Below are 18,647 nucleotides of genomic sequence, written 5' to 3'. Positions count from 1 at the left end.
GTGAATTACTGTTGTCAAGTTTGCTGTAATGCTTTCTCCAATGGTAGACTAGCAGATCCCAAAAATTATGCTAGTCAAGAATCAAACCATGCATATATGATAAACTGAAATAATTATATGTTTTCTTACATTAATCAGATCAGCAGCCTGCCACAGTTCTGCTTGTGTCAGATTGAATGAACAGCTTTTAATGCATTATGCCAACACAGCATTATACAATCTGTTGTAGCACATGACTGAAAAGATGACACACAATACAATAAATCCGTAGCTTGTTAAATTTTACATACTTTGCATATTTTATAGCAGATTAGATTTTCATACAAACTGATCAAATGTGCTCTGAAAGTCACAGGATGTCCAATCCTTAATGATTATGCTGCTTGCAAAGTGTGATTAACCAAAGCAGCACACGTTCCTGGATCGAGATCCTGTGTTCAATCAGTTATTTCCCTGTGATTTCAGGTTAGGGTTGGAATTGTATGTTTGGAGTCTGTAAAATTTGTTAATGTTTTTGAAAGAAGTGTCTCAAGACCTTAGGCTGCATTTGTTTGATCAAAAATACAGTAACAATTATATATACAAGCCACTGAGGTGCCTTGATACAGCACTCTGGGAACAGCCTATTCGTTCAGAAATTTCTTTCTGTATCTTACCCTCTCGCTTGAGGGTGTAAATGATGGCCTTCTGGACAGCAGTCAGGTCGGCAGTCTTACCCATGATTGTGGTTTTTTTAGTAATGAACCAGGCCGGGAGTTTTTAAAAGCCTCAGGAATCTTTTGCAGGTGTTTAGAGTTAATTAGTTGATTCAGATGATTAGGTTAATAGCTCGTTTAGAGAACCTTTTCATGATATGCTAATTTTTTGAGATAGGAATTTGGGGTTTTCATGAGCTGTATGCCAAAATCATCAGTATTAAAACAATAAAAGACCTGAAATATTTCAGGTGGTGTGCAATGAATCTAAAATATATGAAAGTTTAATTTTTATCATTACATTATGGAAAATAATGAACTTTTATCACAATATGCAATTTTTTTGAGAAGGACCTGTATATTCATATAAAACTAAAAATGTGGTGTTGATGGTTCTGGTAAAATACAGTAAAAATTATATATAAGTTATATTATGATATATAAATTCAATTTAAAATAACTGTTTTTATGTAAACATATTTTAAAATGCAACAAATTCCCATGATGCAAAGATGAATTTTCAGCATCACAACTGTTGAAATCATTCTAATATGCTGATTTGATGTTCAAGATATATGATGAATAATAAGAGTAATTCAAGAATAATTCAGAGAGTTTTCTTTATTTTCATGACTATGAAAATTGTAGATCCACACTGAAGGCATCAAAACTATGAATTAACACATGTGGAATTATATACATAACAAATTATATACATAACAAAAAAGTGTGAAACAACTGAAAATATGTCATATTGTAGGTTCTTCTTTTGCTTTGATTACTGCTTTGCACACTCTTGGCATTCTCTTGATGAGCTTCAAGAGGTAGTCACCTGAAATGGTCTTCCAACAGTCTTGAAGGAGTTCCCCAAGAGATGCTTAGCACTTGTTGGCCCTTTTGCCTTCAGTCTGCGGTCCAGCTTACCCCTAAACCATCTCGACTGGGTTCAGGTCCGGTGACTGTGGAGGCCAGGTCATCTGGAGCAGCACCCCATCACTCTCCTTCTTGCTCAAATAGCCCTTGATGCCTTTTTGATGTGATTTTTGAAGAACCAGGTTGACAAATCAACACCAAGAAGAAAATTACAGTAGCTTCTTGTGATGGGAACCCTGCAGGTACAGTAATAAACCCAGATGAACAAAATATCTGAACAGGAATATATCTGAGGAAAGACTCGTCATAATTTGTATCACTGAGAGTCTCTGATGTATCTTCTTTGAGGTGTGACAGTAAGTGATTTCTGTAAAAGCCTCAGGAGCTGTGTGAGATATTGCGACTCAATGTGCTCAGACAGAGGTGCAATCTGACTATAATCACTCAGAGTTATTTTGACAAGGACGGGGCTCATCTTGACACAACATCATATTTATCTGTAAGAAACACAATTCCTACATGTAGAGGGGCTTTGATTATAAAAATTAGGCCACAGTTACACCCCACATCAGCGTGAATGCAATTTTAGTGACAAAAAAAAAACAGGGATAGAGGAGCGTGGGGTGAGCTGTGCCATCTTTTAGTTAAAGGAAAATGAGACCGTTGTAAAACTAATCCATAAATCTTTTAATTTTATTTATTATTTTATTTTATTAACACCATTTTATAAGCTACCAATGCACTAATGGGGATGGCATATATTTTTAGGCTCTGATAAGTATACATTTATTTTACTACAAACTTACCACGCAAAATATGCACCGCTCATGCACCTCTGAATCATAGGCAACTGTATGAAGGCCAGCGTTTGGGAGGAACTATTTACAAAATAGTTTCTGAGAAAAAATGTGTAATGAAATTACAGTTATTTATAAAAATAATAATGATTACAAAGGGTTGCATTTGAATATTTTCAGCAAAAATCTAGGATATGTTGAATAATATTAATCTGTTGCTTCCTAAGGTCATTTAAAAAGTCTTGCTATTCTGATGCTTTTGATTGGTATGAATTTGCAGCACACCATGTCTGCCAGGTACCACCGAAAGCTTTAAGCTACAGCCGGTATGAAATTTGCCACCATGACAAGTGATAAAAATGCATTCCATTGCTGGAAATTGAAAATGAAAAAAATCCCTAGGTAAAAAATGGTCTAATTTTGTGGTGGCTGTGAAAACATTGTGAACTCTCCTCTCAGCCATTGTGTCAGTTAAGCATTAGGTTAACTTAAAGAGCTTTTATTACTTTATCTTGATATTATGAGGATAAAGACTTTATAAGTTTAAATATGACTTTCAGTGACCTCATTTTATGTGCCATCACTGCATCACACCATACCAGCAGGTGTGAGGCATCCGATTTCCAGAAGAGACGGGTCATAGTTATGCCATAAGAATGCAGTCATCCCTACAGGACAAACACAACACCATCCTTCTCAAGAGATCACAGTCTGCTGTCTCAACCTCTTCACAGAGCATCGTTCTCCAGACAATCCTTAAAATATGGACCTGACTGCAAGAAGACAAACATCCAGACCGGACAGGGATGATGAGAAGACAGCAAAAAAGGTCAGATGAATCTAAATTGCAGTTGGCAAACGACACACAGCCTGAGAAGTTTGTCTTGCACACATTCAGGAAGGACACACACAGCCAGACTCCGATATCAGATTGTCAGAATCAGCGAACGAATATGGCATCCTGTTTGCCTCTGTGCCGCTCCTGGTGTGTCTGTTTACCTGAATGCAATGAGGACACTCCAGTCTCAACCGACTCCTGCTCAGCCACCAACTTTGTGTCTGCTGTTGGCAGCCATGTGAACTCTGAATCCCCCAGTGATTTATCAACTTCCATAGATACAGGATTGATAGACGGCTATTATGCTGAGCCGCACACCCCGGGACAGGATATGGTGCTCATGTCCCCTCTATTCTACAGTAATGTGGGCAGTGGAGGGGAGCAAACTAAGATGGATTTGGCCCTGTGGGAGATCAACATTGTGCTAAGAGTGGAACTCTGGGATACAGGAAGTCAGCGCGGGGCCAGACGCTACATGGCAAAGTGGCAGCTGTCAGATGGAAATATCCTGCTGGCAGAGGACTTCTGGCTGCCTGGAGTGACTGATCGAGAGGATAAGCAAACATGCCAAGAGTTCTATTAGAATTATACATTTATATGTTTTTATGTGTGTGTGTTTGTGTGTTGTTATAGCAATAGCCTTTGTATTATCATTGCTCCTAATGAATTAAAATACCGAGTGCACTGGAAGTACTCGCTCCTTTTGCATAGTTTGTTCTTGAAGTTTAATAATCTTTTGAAATGTAATTAATTAAACTACTTACTTAACTAAACTGTTTAAACTTAAACTATTTAATAATCAATTGGAATTGTACATGTGATATTACACTGTACAGACATTGGACCAGCAGTTTGGAAAATAACAAAATGCGGGAATTCATTTGACATGATTCGTCTCACAGTACACTATGGATATTCCCTATTGGTTGAATGCTCGTCATTTTGGTGCATTATGGGATTGAATGAGTGAACTCGGTGACATCCACTAATTGGATAAACTGATATTACACTGTACCAACATTGGATCAGCGGTTTGGAAAATAGTGAAACATGGGACTTCATTCAGTATGACATTCACAGGGCATTATGGGTATTCTCAAGTGTACATTGGTTGTGCGCTCGTCATTGCGGTGCATTATGGGTACCGTATTTTCCGCACTATAAGGCGCACTGGATTATAAGGCGCCCCTTCAATGAATACCCTATTTTAGAACTGTTTTCATATATAAGGCGCACTGGAATATAAAGCGCATAGAATAGAAGATACTGCAGTCAAACGTTTGACTGGGTTTGCGTTATGCATCCACTAGATGGAGCTGTGCTAATGGGAATGTCAACATTTTGCGCTGTCGTTTTTTTAACGAAAATTAAAGGCTTTTAAGTGTGCCTTATAGTGCTGAAAAATGGTATATGGTTGGTATATGGGGCCTGTCCAAATACCAACACTTGCGGTCTTGTAATTCACCACTTTGTCTACTTACATGATATATTTACTGTATTAGGCCCAAGTGGGTGTGAAGACAACAAGTGTGTATATAACCTTTCATAACTGTTGGAACACACTGTAAAAATCCTTATCATGCCTTATTTTGAATTTCAATACTTTGCATTTTAAAATAAAGTTCTAAATGTCTGTTTAGTAATTTGTATAACAGACGACAATTTAATAATTACATTTGTGGTACATTTCTAATTAAGTGATAAAAAGTAGTTGCAAATATTGAGGAAAATACACAAACTTGGCTAAAAGTCTTAAAAATATTTATTTCCAGAACATGATGCATGATGGGACACGCTTGGATTTAGTGTGCTTTAAGGGTACTGCACTTTGGCAGCTTTAAAGGAGACATCGGATGCCCATTTTTCACATTGGTATGATTCTTTAGGGTCTTCACAAAATGTCGGTAACATACTTCAGTTAAGATTCCTCGATGGTCATGTAAAACAATACTCTTTTTACCCTGTCAAAAAAACATCTTAGTTCACAGCAAGATATTTTTGGTGCATGCCTCTTTAAATAATAATGAGGAACTGCTCACCCCGCCCCTTTCTTCCTGGGGTGTGTTGACACAATGTATGTGAATGGTTGTCTTGATTCCATATATGAGTCACAGGTGACTTATTCAAATAGCTAGATATCTACGTCATACTTTTCAGGTTTTCTGAACTGGCAGAGACCTTACTAAATGCAGCAGCAATTATATATATATATATATATATATATATATATAATGTTTTTTTTAATAAATTATTTATTTAGGTCACCTCAAAAATATATGGTTATAGGTAGAGATTTCGTACACAGACAAAATAACTGAATAGCAACAGACAAACAAACAGACAAACAAACAATAAACCCAAACTGTTAGCAACCCAAAAAATCACTCAAAATCTGATGGGAACCACATAGCGACCACAAAGCCAAGCTAAATATTGCACACATGTAAGCTGATATTCATACAGCACAGCTTAATATTTTTGGTTTTTATTCCTCTGGAGAGGATTATCAACCACAATCATGGCTATTAGGAAAATGTAGCTCCAGTGTGTTTTATGTGCTGCTCTTGGAGTGTAAGGAGAGCTTATGAATCACCAGCCCTGAATCTGCCAGCAGGATCAAATCACTGACAGAGTATGGATCAAAAGAGGAACACTGCAGAGAGCAGGGAAAGGGAAGAGCTGACAAAGCGACCGTACAGTATGAAATCATTTCTGATCAACTCTGTCAAAAGAAAATGATGTAGCATTTTGAATAATTTGGTTTGAAGAGAATTTAGTAATGTTCATATTGGAATCTTTGAATCTTTTGATTGAAGACTTTGGTTTGTGACATTTCTTCTGAAACTCTAGAAGCGGCATATCTGAGATTACTTTTTCTCAAATGTGTCTGAGACTTGGGCAATTTGCTTTCCATTTAATCTCATTGCTGTCTAGGAGAGCATAACGAAATATTCAGGATTGGGGGACTAAATGTAATAGTTTAAGAAGCATTCATTAAAGAATCCATATTGGTTGCCCACAATTATCGGGTGGACGCGACCTGGAGAAACAAGTGAGGGTTTATTACTTAGTGTTTTATTTAATTATTATATTATTGTGCATTTTTTAAATCACTGAAAATACACTACATTCAAGTTTGTGTGAGCAAGATATATTCTAACTTTTAACTTCTACTTTTAATCAGAAAGGATGCATTAAACTGATCAAAAGTGATAGTTAAGAAATGTACAGTATAACCTTACAAAAGTTGTATATTTCAAATAAATGCTGTTTTTTTAAACTTTCGATTAATCAAAAACTGAGAAGTGAGTTATTTGTATCATACAAAAATGTAAAGCAGCATCATTTTCATCAGCATTGATAATAAGACAAGCTTCATTAGCAGCACATCATCATGTTAGAATGACTATTAGAATGTGACACTGACAACTGGAGTAATGATGCTGAAAATTCAGCTTTGTATCACAGGAATAAATTACATTTTATATATACTGAAATAGAAAACCATTCTTTTAAATTGTAATAATATTTAACAATTTTGTTGCATTTGTAAAAAATATATGCAGATTTGTTAAGCACAATATGCGTCTTTCAAAAACATTACAAAAAATTATAATTGCCAGTGTAAGGGCTTTTGTATTTGTAATGATGCTGCGCTGTTGTAGCAGACAGCTGCTGTGGTTTAGAGCCATCAGTGCTTTAATATGGGTTAATCACCGTCTGATGTTCACCTAGTGATGCTTCAGAATAATAAAGCAGTGCATTTGTCCAGGCAATAACATGCATGCTTTAATTCTGCTGAGGTGTTAAGAAGGTTGTTTTGTTGCGTGCTTTGAAATTAAATCGTATGCATGAGTACTACAATTTTGCATGCAAGTCATGACTTTTGATTGACGGTAAGCCCTAATGCACTTTCAGACAAATGCTTCAATAATGACCCTGACTTTAACACTCATCAAGCTGAGATATGAACCTTAACCTTGTACTGATTAAACTGTGTTTTGCTTATCTTGGCAGAGCACTAGACGGCTCAAACAGTTTCTAGTGATTACTCAATTAGCAGTTCTTATACTGTAGATTAGAGATAAACAGTATGTGTCTCACAACGAGGGAATCTCAGTATTACTCCACACTTCAGCACGACACTGTCGAGTAGGTAGTAGCTAATTTTAAATTATGTGAAAAATTCAAATAACACATAAAATATTTGCATAAAACTTATAAAAAAGAAAATAAAAAGTGAACTGATTGCTTCAACAAAACTTTGGAGCTCAAAATAGAACTTTAAAAGTTTTAGGTTTTAAGGAGTTTCAGGAGTTTTTACTGAACTCTATTCCTGGCAAACTATATTAATAAAAACAATTTAAGTTGCTGTAACCGGGGAAGTCAATGTGGCTTCTTTTTCCTACATAATAGCTTGTGCCTCAGATGAAACACAATAACAAACACATTTTATCCTGTGTTTGAAGGCAGGTGCCTGATGTTTGGGAACACAATTGGTGTAATTATACCAAATTATTTTGATGACAGACTTTGGCACATGCAAGTCAGAAAAACTAAAACAATGTTTGAGATTGTGTGGTCCACTGATTAGTACAGTTATCCAACCATATGATGTTTTTTTTTGTTGCAAATTGATGACATTTATCAGTAAAAGTGCCATCATAGTTTATGCACATCTTATAATTGGCTAAACAAAATTATCCATGTCAGTTGAGCACCTATACATTTTTGGTGTGCATTTTGGTGTGCATTTTAAGTTTTTATGCACATAGTGTTGTCTCAATCTAACCTTTTTTATTTAATGCAATATGCCGAAATTCAATGCATAATAAAATATGTGGATGGAAACATAGCTATTGCCACATATTGCCACTATTGGCGAAGTAAGGCACATTATCTGTCTTTTGAAATCTTTCTGATACACAGCTTGAGTGGTAATTTCTCAGAAACACAAGGGGACGATTTCAGGGTTGCTTGTAAAAGCTAAGCCAACTACATTTATAAAATAATTTACTGCTTTCAAACACTGTGTCAGATGGCCATTTTTATTCTTTCAGCCATCCACTGAATGACAGGCATTGTAAGATCTCACAGGTAGCAAAGGATATGCTTCTTTCAAAAACTGTCCAAATATAACCACTTCAATAGACAATCTCAGTACAGTGACCAACTACACGCAACAGGTCCCAATGCATGCTCACAAATCATGTATATTTGGAAAGAGCGATGACATTTATATCTCTTTCATATTCACTCCAAAATGCACATGAGAGAACACAGGCTGTATTAAGAATTGAAAAGCTTATACAAGCATGCTGTTTTGATATGAAGTAAATTAATGTGTCTTGGTCTTTCTGCGCATGTAGGCTCTAAAATATTACCAAAAACCACATGAACATATAAACAAAGAAGCAGGAGATATCAAGATTAAAAAGTCATTCTCAACAAAAACTGTATGTATTTTAAAGGAATAGTCTGCCTCCAATAAAATTTTGCTGACTATGTACTCCCCCTTTAGACTATCCAAGATATAAATGAGTTTTTAATTATTAAAACAGAACATTACATCACTTGTTTACCAAAGGATCCTCAGTGAATGGGTACCGTCAGAGTCCAAACACCTGATAAAAACAAATAATAGTCAACAAATAATCTACATGATCCACTCAAAAATTATATCACCACTTCCTTTACTCTGCAACTTTAAATACTTGAGAACAGTATTTTTTTTTATCTTAGTTATTTCATCTAATAATTTTTTTTTTTTTTTTTTTACATCTTATAGACCTAGTCAAATTTAATTGTCAAACCCTCCAGATGACAAACAACATGAAAAGGCCTGGCAGCCATTTCACAGTAAAGCTGAATTCAAGGATGACTGGAGCACTTTGAAGCACAGTTGATTCCAGTTGGTGAGGCGACGGGAGTCCTCTTAATTAGCCTGTTAATCAGCAGTTTTGCATGAGAGAAATTAAAGCTTTTCAGCATAAAAGACTCACCCGCTGGATCCCAGAAAATATGGATGAGAAAACATGACTGATGGAGGAACACAACATGTACCCTACTATCATCACATATTCAATGAAAAAAACAAGAAAAAAAAAAAACAAAACAAGAGAGAGCTCAGTTCTGTGTGATTAACAAACTAACATTAACCATTAACAAAATTTTATTAATAAACAGATTTTCTGTGGTAGCTGAGATCAAAAGCAAAGCTCATTTCTACCACTTCTGGACTGGAGACTGTTTGCTATTTGCAAACACAGGAGAACAATTGTTGCTGCCACGATTTTAGGGTACGTTTGCACAATTATGAATGTTAGTTTTTCCTTTGTGAATATGCAAAATGCTGTCAAAATGACCCCCGTTTACAAAGATTTGCAAAAATGACTTAATAACTTAAACGCTGTATTATGCAGTTGGCGATGTATAAAGAAACTCTACGCGAACACGTAATATGCATGAACTTGACATCACCATCACAAATTTGCACTTTGAAGTGTGTTTTCAAAAGTTTGTTTTCACAACCCCAAAAAGCAGCTTTCGTGTATGACCAAAACGCAAAAGGTTTTCACCAAAAAAAGTTTTTCACCAAATCTGCGCAGCTTATTGGCTACTGATACTAAAAGAAACCAATCAGCTGTGCAATGTGAATAATTATGTCATTATGTCAGACATAGTTAGAACCTGTGCCTGTGTTACTTCAATCTGGTAATGCTAGTGGCACAGTCATTTTTCTTCCACCTTTGAGCAAAAAACTAAAACAAAAACAAACATTTATCAAGATTAATGAATTAATTGAATGGCTCGTTAAAAGGATTTGAGGTGAAGGTTTTAAAAAAAAAATTCCTTTGGCAGTGAGAAATATGATTAGCTTGCTGGTTGTGTTAAGTTTAAATGGAACAATAATTGGATTCATGTGTTTGCCACTGAATCCAATCCAAATGGATTTCTGCTGTAAAGGTATGCTGGAACTTGTCTCAGTCACATTAGAGGGTTTAAATTGATGAAATATGCAAAACTTTCCTTTGTCCTTGAGACAGCTCCCTAAAGCATGACAAGAAACTCATTAAGTTAAATCTCCAGGAAAAGCATTACATAAACATATAGAGGCAAGATTTTGGCTCTTAAGTCAATGCCAAACACTTACAAAATCGTGATGTTATCAGACAATAATACCCTGGTTTTAGCTGATTTTAGGCATTAAAGAGCCATCCAAAAACAGATTACTGTCAAAACATAAATTTTTATTTCATAAAAAATATGATTTATTAGATAAATAAAAGAACAGGTTAACCAGCAAAACCATACTGTCAGGCAATATATATCTTTTGTTATTTGCTTTTGTAAATCTTATACCTCTGCAAAAGTAAGAATATAAATAATAATACTTTTATTCAGGAAAGATATGTTCACTTGATTGAAAAAGCAATATTTAATACATTACTACAGTATTGATACTACACCGTAAAAAGTGAACCTGTGCAGTCGTTGTATATATATATAATGAATGATAATTCAAAAACGTAAAAAAAAATTCAAAGCAGGACAGCATTTTCAAAATGTGAAATTAATAAATTGAAATAAAACACTACAGATGTGATTCGTAATCACTACTTGATGATAGAATATTCATCTCTCTAGATTTTCATGAGCACTTTCAGCTGCAACAAATGTGCTGCTGTGTGTTATATTGTCAATAAAACATAACATCTAAACCTCTGTTAATTCTTAATAAAAAGTTTTGAATGAAAGAAATTAATTCAGACTGGATTGTAATAAGTGAAGATGCTGAAATCTAGAGAGATCGGGTAGTGTTTAAAGTTCTGTTGGGGTTTAAAGGGTTTCTGTTGTCTGAATTTTGTGGGATACCATTGTGCTGAAGAGTAAAATCTGTGCTTAAGTCCAGGAGAAGATCAAGAAACACTCATATTTTGCTGCATGTTTCTTTAGCTGTGCTGTTGCTCATGAAGTGATAGTTACTTTAGCTCAGGTATATGTGCTGTTGTTAGCTGAGGGTTACTGCAAGATATTTATATTTTACAAATAATGTTTTGCAGTGATAATTCAGGAAATTTATATCCATTAATAATAAACGTTTAGCACCCTGCCACGCATTTCACCATTTTTTTTTAACAGTGAGGAAAATGACTTTCATCATTTAAAAATAACAAAGATTATATCCAAATTAATAAGTAATTTGACCTAACTGGAGAAATCAGACAACATCTACTAACAGTTATGCTTCAGTAAAACTTTTTTTCAGGTTGGTTAAATTCACTTTTAATAAGTAATCTTAATTTATTTCATTTCAACAAGACCAGCTATTGTAGATATTACTGGATGAAGTACATTTTAAGTTGAACTGACTAAATATCTGTTTATTATTATTATTATTATTATTATTTTTTTTTAGTTTAGAAACCATTGTTAATAATTGACTCGGTGAGACTGATGACTGCAGTGATGATGCTGAAAAATCAGCTTTGTAGCAAATATATTAGAAAATATATCACAATAGAAAACAGTTATCCTAAATTGTAATAATATTTTACAATTTGGCTGTAGTTTTAAACAAATAAATACAACCTTGGTATAGATACAAACATACATAAGTAAATAAATCAAAATTTATATAACAGAAACAGCTCAATTGCTGAGAGAAGCAGTGGAATCCACAACTCTGTTATCATGTCTAATAGACAATAAACAGCTGTAACACAAACACATGCAGTCAAGCAGTCTAACCATCATGTGATTGTGCTTAATTTACATATGTGACATTATAATAATTACACGCAGACCCTCTGCTCAATCACTGACTGACTCTGCTGTTTGAAGGTCACAGATGACTTGTGAGCAATTCATATCTGGAAGGACAGAAGAAGTCACATTGATTAAAGCCTTGGCACACACACACACACACACACACACACACACACACACACACACACACACACACACACACACACACACCAGCCAGTGCTTCTCATTGATTACAACTAATGAGATTCAATTAAATTTTAATTTCAGACCAGATTAGCATCAGATGCTAAAGAGCTAAGTAAATGTTTGTCGTCATGACCTTTCTGTCAAGCAATTTGATTACGTTTAGTTTCAAATTAGTTTTTTATTGCAATCATAAACATATTTGTTTATAGCACAAATAGTTTTACCGTTTACTGGTTTACTGTACTTTAGTGTAATTTCACTTTACTAGTCATTGTTAAATAATCTACCATAATATGTTGTTATTATTGCTATTAATTGTTATTACACATTATTTATATTTTTTAATTGTTATTTAATCAGAATACACTGGCCATTTTGACTGGCCGTCAATGAATAAACATTCTTTTTTTCCTCCCGTTGCAGCACTGCTAAAACTTACCAGCTAATTAAGCTTCAACCTACGCATACTTTTTGCAAATCAATTTAGCCCTAAAATTTGGCTTGCATGTAGAGGTTTACTACACCTCTTCAAACAGAAATGAGTTTTTGTTAGGATGAGGAATGATCCGTGTAAAACCCATGCTTTCTCAGCAACTTTATAGGCCAAATATGTCCAGCAAACCTCAAAGTCTGTGTCTGTGCTCTTCTCTTGCCTTCTTTTCCCTCATAGAAATAAAGAAAGATATTATTGTGGTTTCAAACTAGTGCACAGACATATTTCACAGAGGACAAAGACACGACCCTGTCGCTGTGTTGCTCCCACTCTCTGCTGTTTTGTTGTTTTCTCTTTCAGGTCTCTGCTATATTTCACCTCTAACACACTCTGCAAATGATTCCAGCGCATGAAATAATGATGCAGGAACAGTGTGCCATCATCACACTTCACACTAGTTTAAACTCTCCAGAGCAAAGAATAACAGAATGTTCAGTTCATAACCCATAATGGTTTGCAGGGAGGGATGCATAAATTTGTCTCACATTTGTTCATAAAAGCATATTACCATACTCATTGTTCTTTTTCAACAGAATGCAGTATATATGATCTGAACAGTAGTAATATTTTAGGTTTGTAATTTTTTTTTTTTTTTTTACAAATTATCAGTGGAAACTATTATGATAGCATGTATTGTAGGCGTAATGTGGTGTTTTACAAAATATTAGATTTTTTTGTTTGTTTGTTTTTTAGACATTGTGTAGTAAACAGCACACTCTCTTATAACAGAAAGAAGTGTGCTTAAAGGGACAGTTCACCCAAAAATGTCAATTCTGTAATTTATGCACCGTTAAGCTGTTCTAAACACTTAAGCTATTAAAGATACTTTGATGAATGCTGGTAAACAAACAGTTAATGGTAGCAACTGACTTCCATAATATGGAAAATAAAGCTATGGAATCAGTGGCTACCATCAACTGTTTGTCAACTTTCTTAAAAAAATCTTATTTTGTGGAACTTATAACTAAATAATGCAAATCGTGTGTGTGTGTGTGTGTGTGTGAACTATGCATTTTATTTGACCAAAATTGCACATGTACTGTAGCATAAATTAATTCTTAAAAGTATTCTAAACTGTACCTTAAGATAATAATAATAATGAAATAAAATACCAAGTTTATGTAAACACATATTGCAGTTTGTCAGATTTTAAGTTTTATTTTAAAGTTCAATATAAATCATGATGTTTTAATAATAGTTTGTCATGCTATAAAGAAGCAGACTTATTTTGATGTGTTGACATACTAAAGCTCAGGTAAAATACTTCATTATAATTTCAACTGTAGTGGATTATTGATATTACATGTTCTTTTTTTTCATGGATAAAGCATAATATTTTAACTTCCTAGCCAAGTCTTAATAAGTGGCAATATTTTCTGTTAAATCTTGAAAGACTGAACCATAATGATTTCCATTTCTTCCTATAAATTTGAATTAAACTCATCCTGGAGCAAGTCATGTTTTGTTGTTGTTTTTGATGTTAAAACTGAAGCACTTGCAAACTAAATCAAAAGGTCTCTAAAGAGACCATTTAATATCTTACACATGGAATAAGTGTTTCATGTGCCAACATGAGTGATTCGAGCTCTGTTTAAAATGGCTAAATTACTCCCTCAGATGTCTAATAAAACATTTGTGCCTTTATGAGTCACATGAAAAATCACAATGCGGAAGATCAGACAGTGTGTTCTCATTAAAATGTATGTAAATGCATTGTCTTTCTGTCCCTGTGCTGTTCAGATCTTGTTTTGGCTTGTGTGAGTTTGCCTGAACATGCCCCATGAGCTGAGCTGTGTGTGTGTGTGTGTGTGTGTGTGTGTGTGTGTGTGTGTGTATGCGTGTGTTTACAGGTGCTGTGACTTGCCTGTGACTGAACATTCATGTTCCTGCACGTCTGCTCCTTTCCAACATCTGTATAGATCTGTTCCAACATGCATCTTCGGTCTGGGCTTTGCTTTTACCTGCCCAAACACAAACCTTTTCATACACACATGCATGCTGGTTGCTACATGACCATTAATGCCATGGTATTTGTCCCTTGAGACCTTTGGGCAATTTCATCACTTATAAACCATGAACCAGTTTAATCGAGCTTTAAGAGCCCTCGACTTCTTCATTTGTGATATCACCTTTAAAGGGACACTAAGTAGGAATTACTCCCATCTAGTGGTGAAATTGTATTTTGCATTCAAACTAATTTTGCTCTCCAGCGCCTCACTTTTTCAAATGTGCGTTGCATCTACGGTAGGCGATATGTACCAAAAAGCTTTGACAGGATGTCTTCTAATAGCACTTCGTCGAGTTTTCCTTCAGGTGAACAGGTGTGTTATTTCAAACAAACTGCAACATGACCATAAACAAACGAATGTTACAGTATGAATTACTGACTGTGGAAAACATGAAATATTGTAATTAGTAGTTATGTCTAATTTATTCGTTATATTTTCTGAATTATATGCATTGTTAGATATAAAAAAATATTATAATATAGACTGTAACACTGACTTACCTGTCGAGAAGAAAACAGGCCACTTCAGCGTCTCTTTTGAAATCTTTATCAAGCATTAGCTCTTTCCACCTAGAAAAAGCTTCCCCGACGTTAACTCTTGTTTTCTGTAATCTACGGTCACGTTTCCTTTTACGTTCTATTTTTGACTGTTTTGGCGATGATGTTTTCTTCTCCTGTGGCGCGGCATATGTATGGTCCATAATAAGAATGCAATCCAGACTTTTAAACTTGCCGGTGCAGTTTCAAGCGCCTCTCACTGCTCTGCACCTGCGTTTCTGGCTCTGACCGAAAACGCGCTGTGGAAACGCGTTGGCTTAGTACTTTTTGTCCCTCTCTGCTATTATAGTTTTGCAAGATGGCGGAACTACATGGAAGCCTCCGTCGACCTACCCGTCCCATGTATATTGTAACGGTGGCACGCCCTAGTGACCTTTTGGAAACAGTATCTATTTCATAGTTCGGGCGCCAGACAGGATTTTGGCCTGTCACCAATTAAATATCAAAATCCCGTGATAACCCAGGGAGATTTTTTTAAAATACCACAGTTACTCAAACTACATGGGTTGCTTGTACAGTAGTTAATAGAAGACAAACAACAACAACTTGCAGTTCGAAAGAATTCATTGTTATATATTTGTCCCTTCTTTATACACAATTCTGGACACAAATCAAAAACCCCATATAATCAAGAGGAAAGGAACAAAAACAAAAACGAACAATAATAAACAAACAAAAAAAATAATAATGATAATAATGTATAGAAAAACAACAATTGTAAACGACAAGGTTTTTCATACAGGCATAATTAAATGAACTTAGACATCCCAGTAAACAAGATCAGCAGATCGAGGCTTTCTCCTCCAAACAAAAACACTCATCAGCGGTCCAGCGAGAAAAACAAAACAAAACAAAAAAAACACAGGATCAGGTATATATTTTTTTCTCTTGAACCACCAAAGTCATAGATATACTGAGAGGGAAATTAAATGAAAGTCAGTAATATAAATACATCGGTCACTCAAAGCGACCCGCGAATGGGTGGAGGAAGTGCGTGCGATGAAGTGCGTTAGTGTGTGTGTGCGCGTGTGTGCAATATCGCTGACCATGTCTGGCAGGGAAAAGATCCTTGGGAGGCAGCGTTTTCTCCGGATTAGCAAAACCCAACGGAATGACGATCTTGTGAGTTCCTTCAGCAGTTCGTTACACTCTTTGCAGCCTGGTGAATCTTTATTTCCGCACTCTCACTGACCCAATACAGCGTGCGTCTCACTCCCGCCGATCAACTCCTTTGTTTGGTTTGCTCACCTGCCACTTGGCGTTCGCGTTTACCATTTCCCCCCCTTTTTCCAAGCGATTTTTCCTTTTTATAATTTTGCCTTAATTGTTCCACATCCCGATATGGGCACGGAAGGGGCGGATTTTCTTTACATCGCCACACTCCCCCCCGCTGGGACAAACAACCCATGGTTGGCAAAACAACTAATATTTGAGTTTCTCTTAGAAGCCCAAAAACTCCTCATCTTCATCAGAGGACTGTTCGAAAATCTTAACGAGTTTTCTTTTTTCAATTAGCTCTAACTCTTCCATTGTTGGGTAGCACGGTTTCAAATTACAAACGTGCGCTGTTCTGACATCCTCCCCAGTTGTTTCCAGCGCGATCTGGTAATTCAGCGGTCCCAATTTTCTCAGCACTCGGTAAGGACCTTTCCACTTGGGGGCTAGTTTTGCACTGAAATGTTGTTGTGCCTTGGACTGTGGAAAATTCCGTAACCAGATCCTGTCCTTTTCTTTAAAGAACACGTCTCGTCTGTTTTTGTTGTAACTTCTCAGCTGTCGTTTTTTGGCTTTTTTACAGCATTCTTCAGCTTGTGATTTTAACTGGGCTAGTTGATTTACCACATCATAGGATGGATTTGATGGTGAGAGATTTTTACCCTGAAGTATCTTGTCCATGGGGCCTTGTAATTTTCTTCCTAGCTGGAGCTCCGCAGGGGACATGCCAGTGCTTTCTTGAACGGCTGAGTTAAGAGCAAAACGAAGCTCAGGTAAATACTGATCCCATTTTTTATGGTTTTCATCCACATAGGAGGCAATCATGCATTTCAAAGTGCGGTTAACTCTCTCCGTCATATTGGTTTGTGGGTGATAGGCAGTTGTTAATTTGGGGGTAACACTCCATTTCTCACACAGTTCTTTGAATATGGAAGAGACAAACTGAGTTCCCCGGTCAGACAAGATGAAGTCCGGTACTCCATATCGGGTGAGGATTTCCGTTCGGAGAATCGTTGCTATGGTGCTCGCAATTGCAGTGCGCATTGGAAAGAGCTCAACCCATCGAGAGAAATAATCCACAAAAACTAAAAGGTATTCATGTCTGCGAGTACTACTTGGCAAAGGTCCCATTATGTCCACTCCTACCATCTTGTTGGGTTGCGACACTGTAATTGGTTGTAGTTTGCCAGCTGGTTTCTGATTTTCATATTTAAGCTTTTGACATTTTTCACAACACTTGACATGGTGTTTTACATCGGTCCACATTCCAGGCCAAAAAACAACATGATGCAATCGTTTGTAGGTCTTGAATATGCCACCATGACCGCTTAGAGGATTGGAGTGGTAGTATTGAAGGACAGATGGAATGAGACTGCGAGGGAGGTACACCCTGTAGTGGACTTGGTCCTTTGTTAGGTAAGTCTTGTGATAAAGTTTGTCTTCGACTACCTCATACTTGTCTTTCCATGTGCTGTTGTCTTGTGCCAAGGCTTTGAGCAATTTTACGATTTCAGAATCCTTGTGTTGCTCTTCCCAGATGGATTCAGCAGTGACTGGCAATTCATCAGTGTCCGTCTGGCTGGAGTATAGGTTACATCCTGATATGCTGGGAACTCTAGAAAGAGCATCAGGTGCCACATTAAGTTTCCCTTTCCTGTATTCAATGATGAAATCAAACTTTTGCAACCTTAAGGCCCATCTGACGAGGCGACTGGTGGACTTTGGGGAGCTCATAACCCACTGGAGAGCCATGTGGTCTGTAACTACGGTGAACATGCGATACTCCAAGTAATGCTGCCACTTTTCAAGTGCCCATATGACTGCAAGACACTCTTTCTCTGTTGCGGTGTAATTTCTTTCAGCCTTATTCAGTGCTCTACTTGCATAAGCAATAACTACTTCCATTCCCTGGTCCTTCCTTTGTGTTAGCACAGCTCCAAGACCTGTGTCGCTGGCATCAGTGTGCACCATGAAGGGTAACTGGAGGTTTGGATGGCTCAGGATGGGAGGTGAAGTAAGGTGGGTTTTTAATTGTTCAAAGGCTTCTTGACATTGTGGTGTCCAGTGAAACGAGTGCCCTTTTTTCTTTAGCGCATTTATGGGTTCAGCAATTTGAGAAAAATTAGGAACAAAGCGGTGGTACCAACCGGCTAGTCCCAGGAAGCGCTGGACCTTTTGATGTCTCGTGGCACAGGGTAAGATTTGATGGCCTCAA

This window comes from Carassius gibelio, chromosome B19 (genome assembly GCF_023724105.1).
Source record: "Carassius gibelio isolate Cgi1373 ecotype wild population from Czech Republic chromosome B19, carGib1.2-hapl.c, whole genome shotgun sequence".
Classification (NCBI taxonomy): domain Eukaryota; kingdom Metazoa; phylum Chordata; class Actinopteri; order Cypriniformes; family Cyprinidae; genus Carassius; species Carassius gibelio.
Note: the sequence above shows the minus strand (reverse complement) of the source record.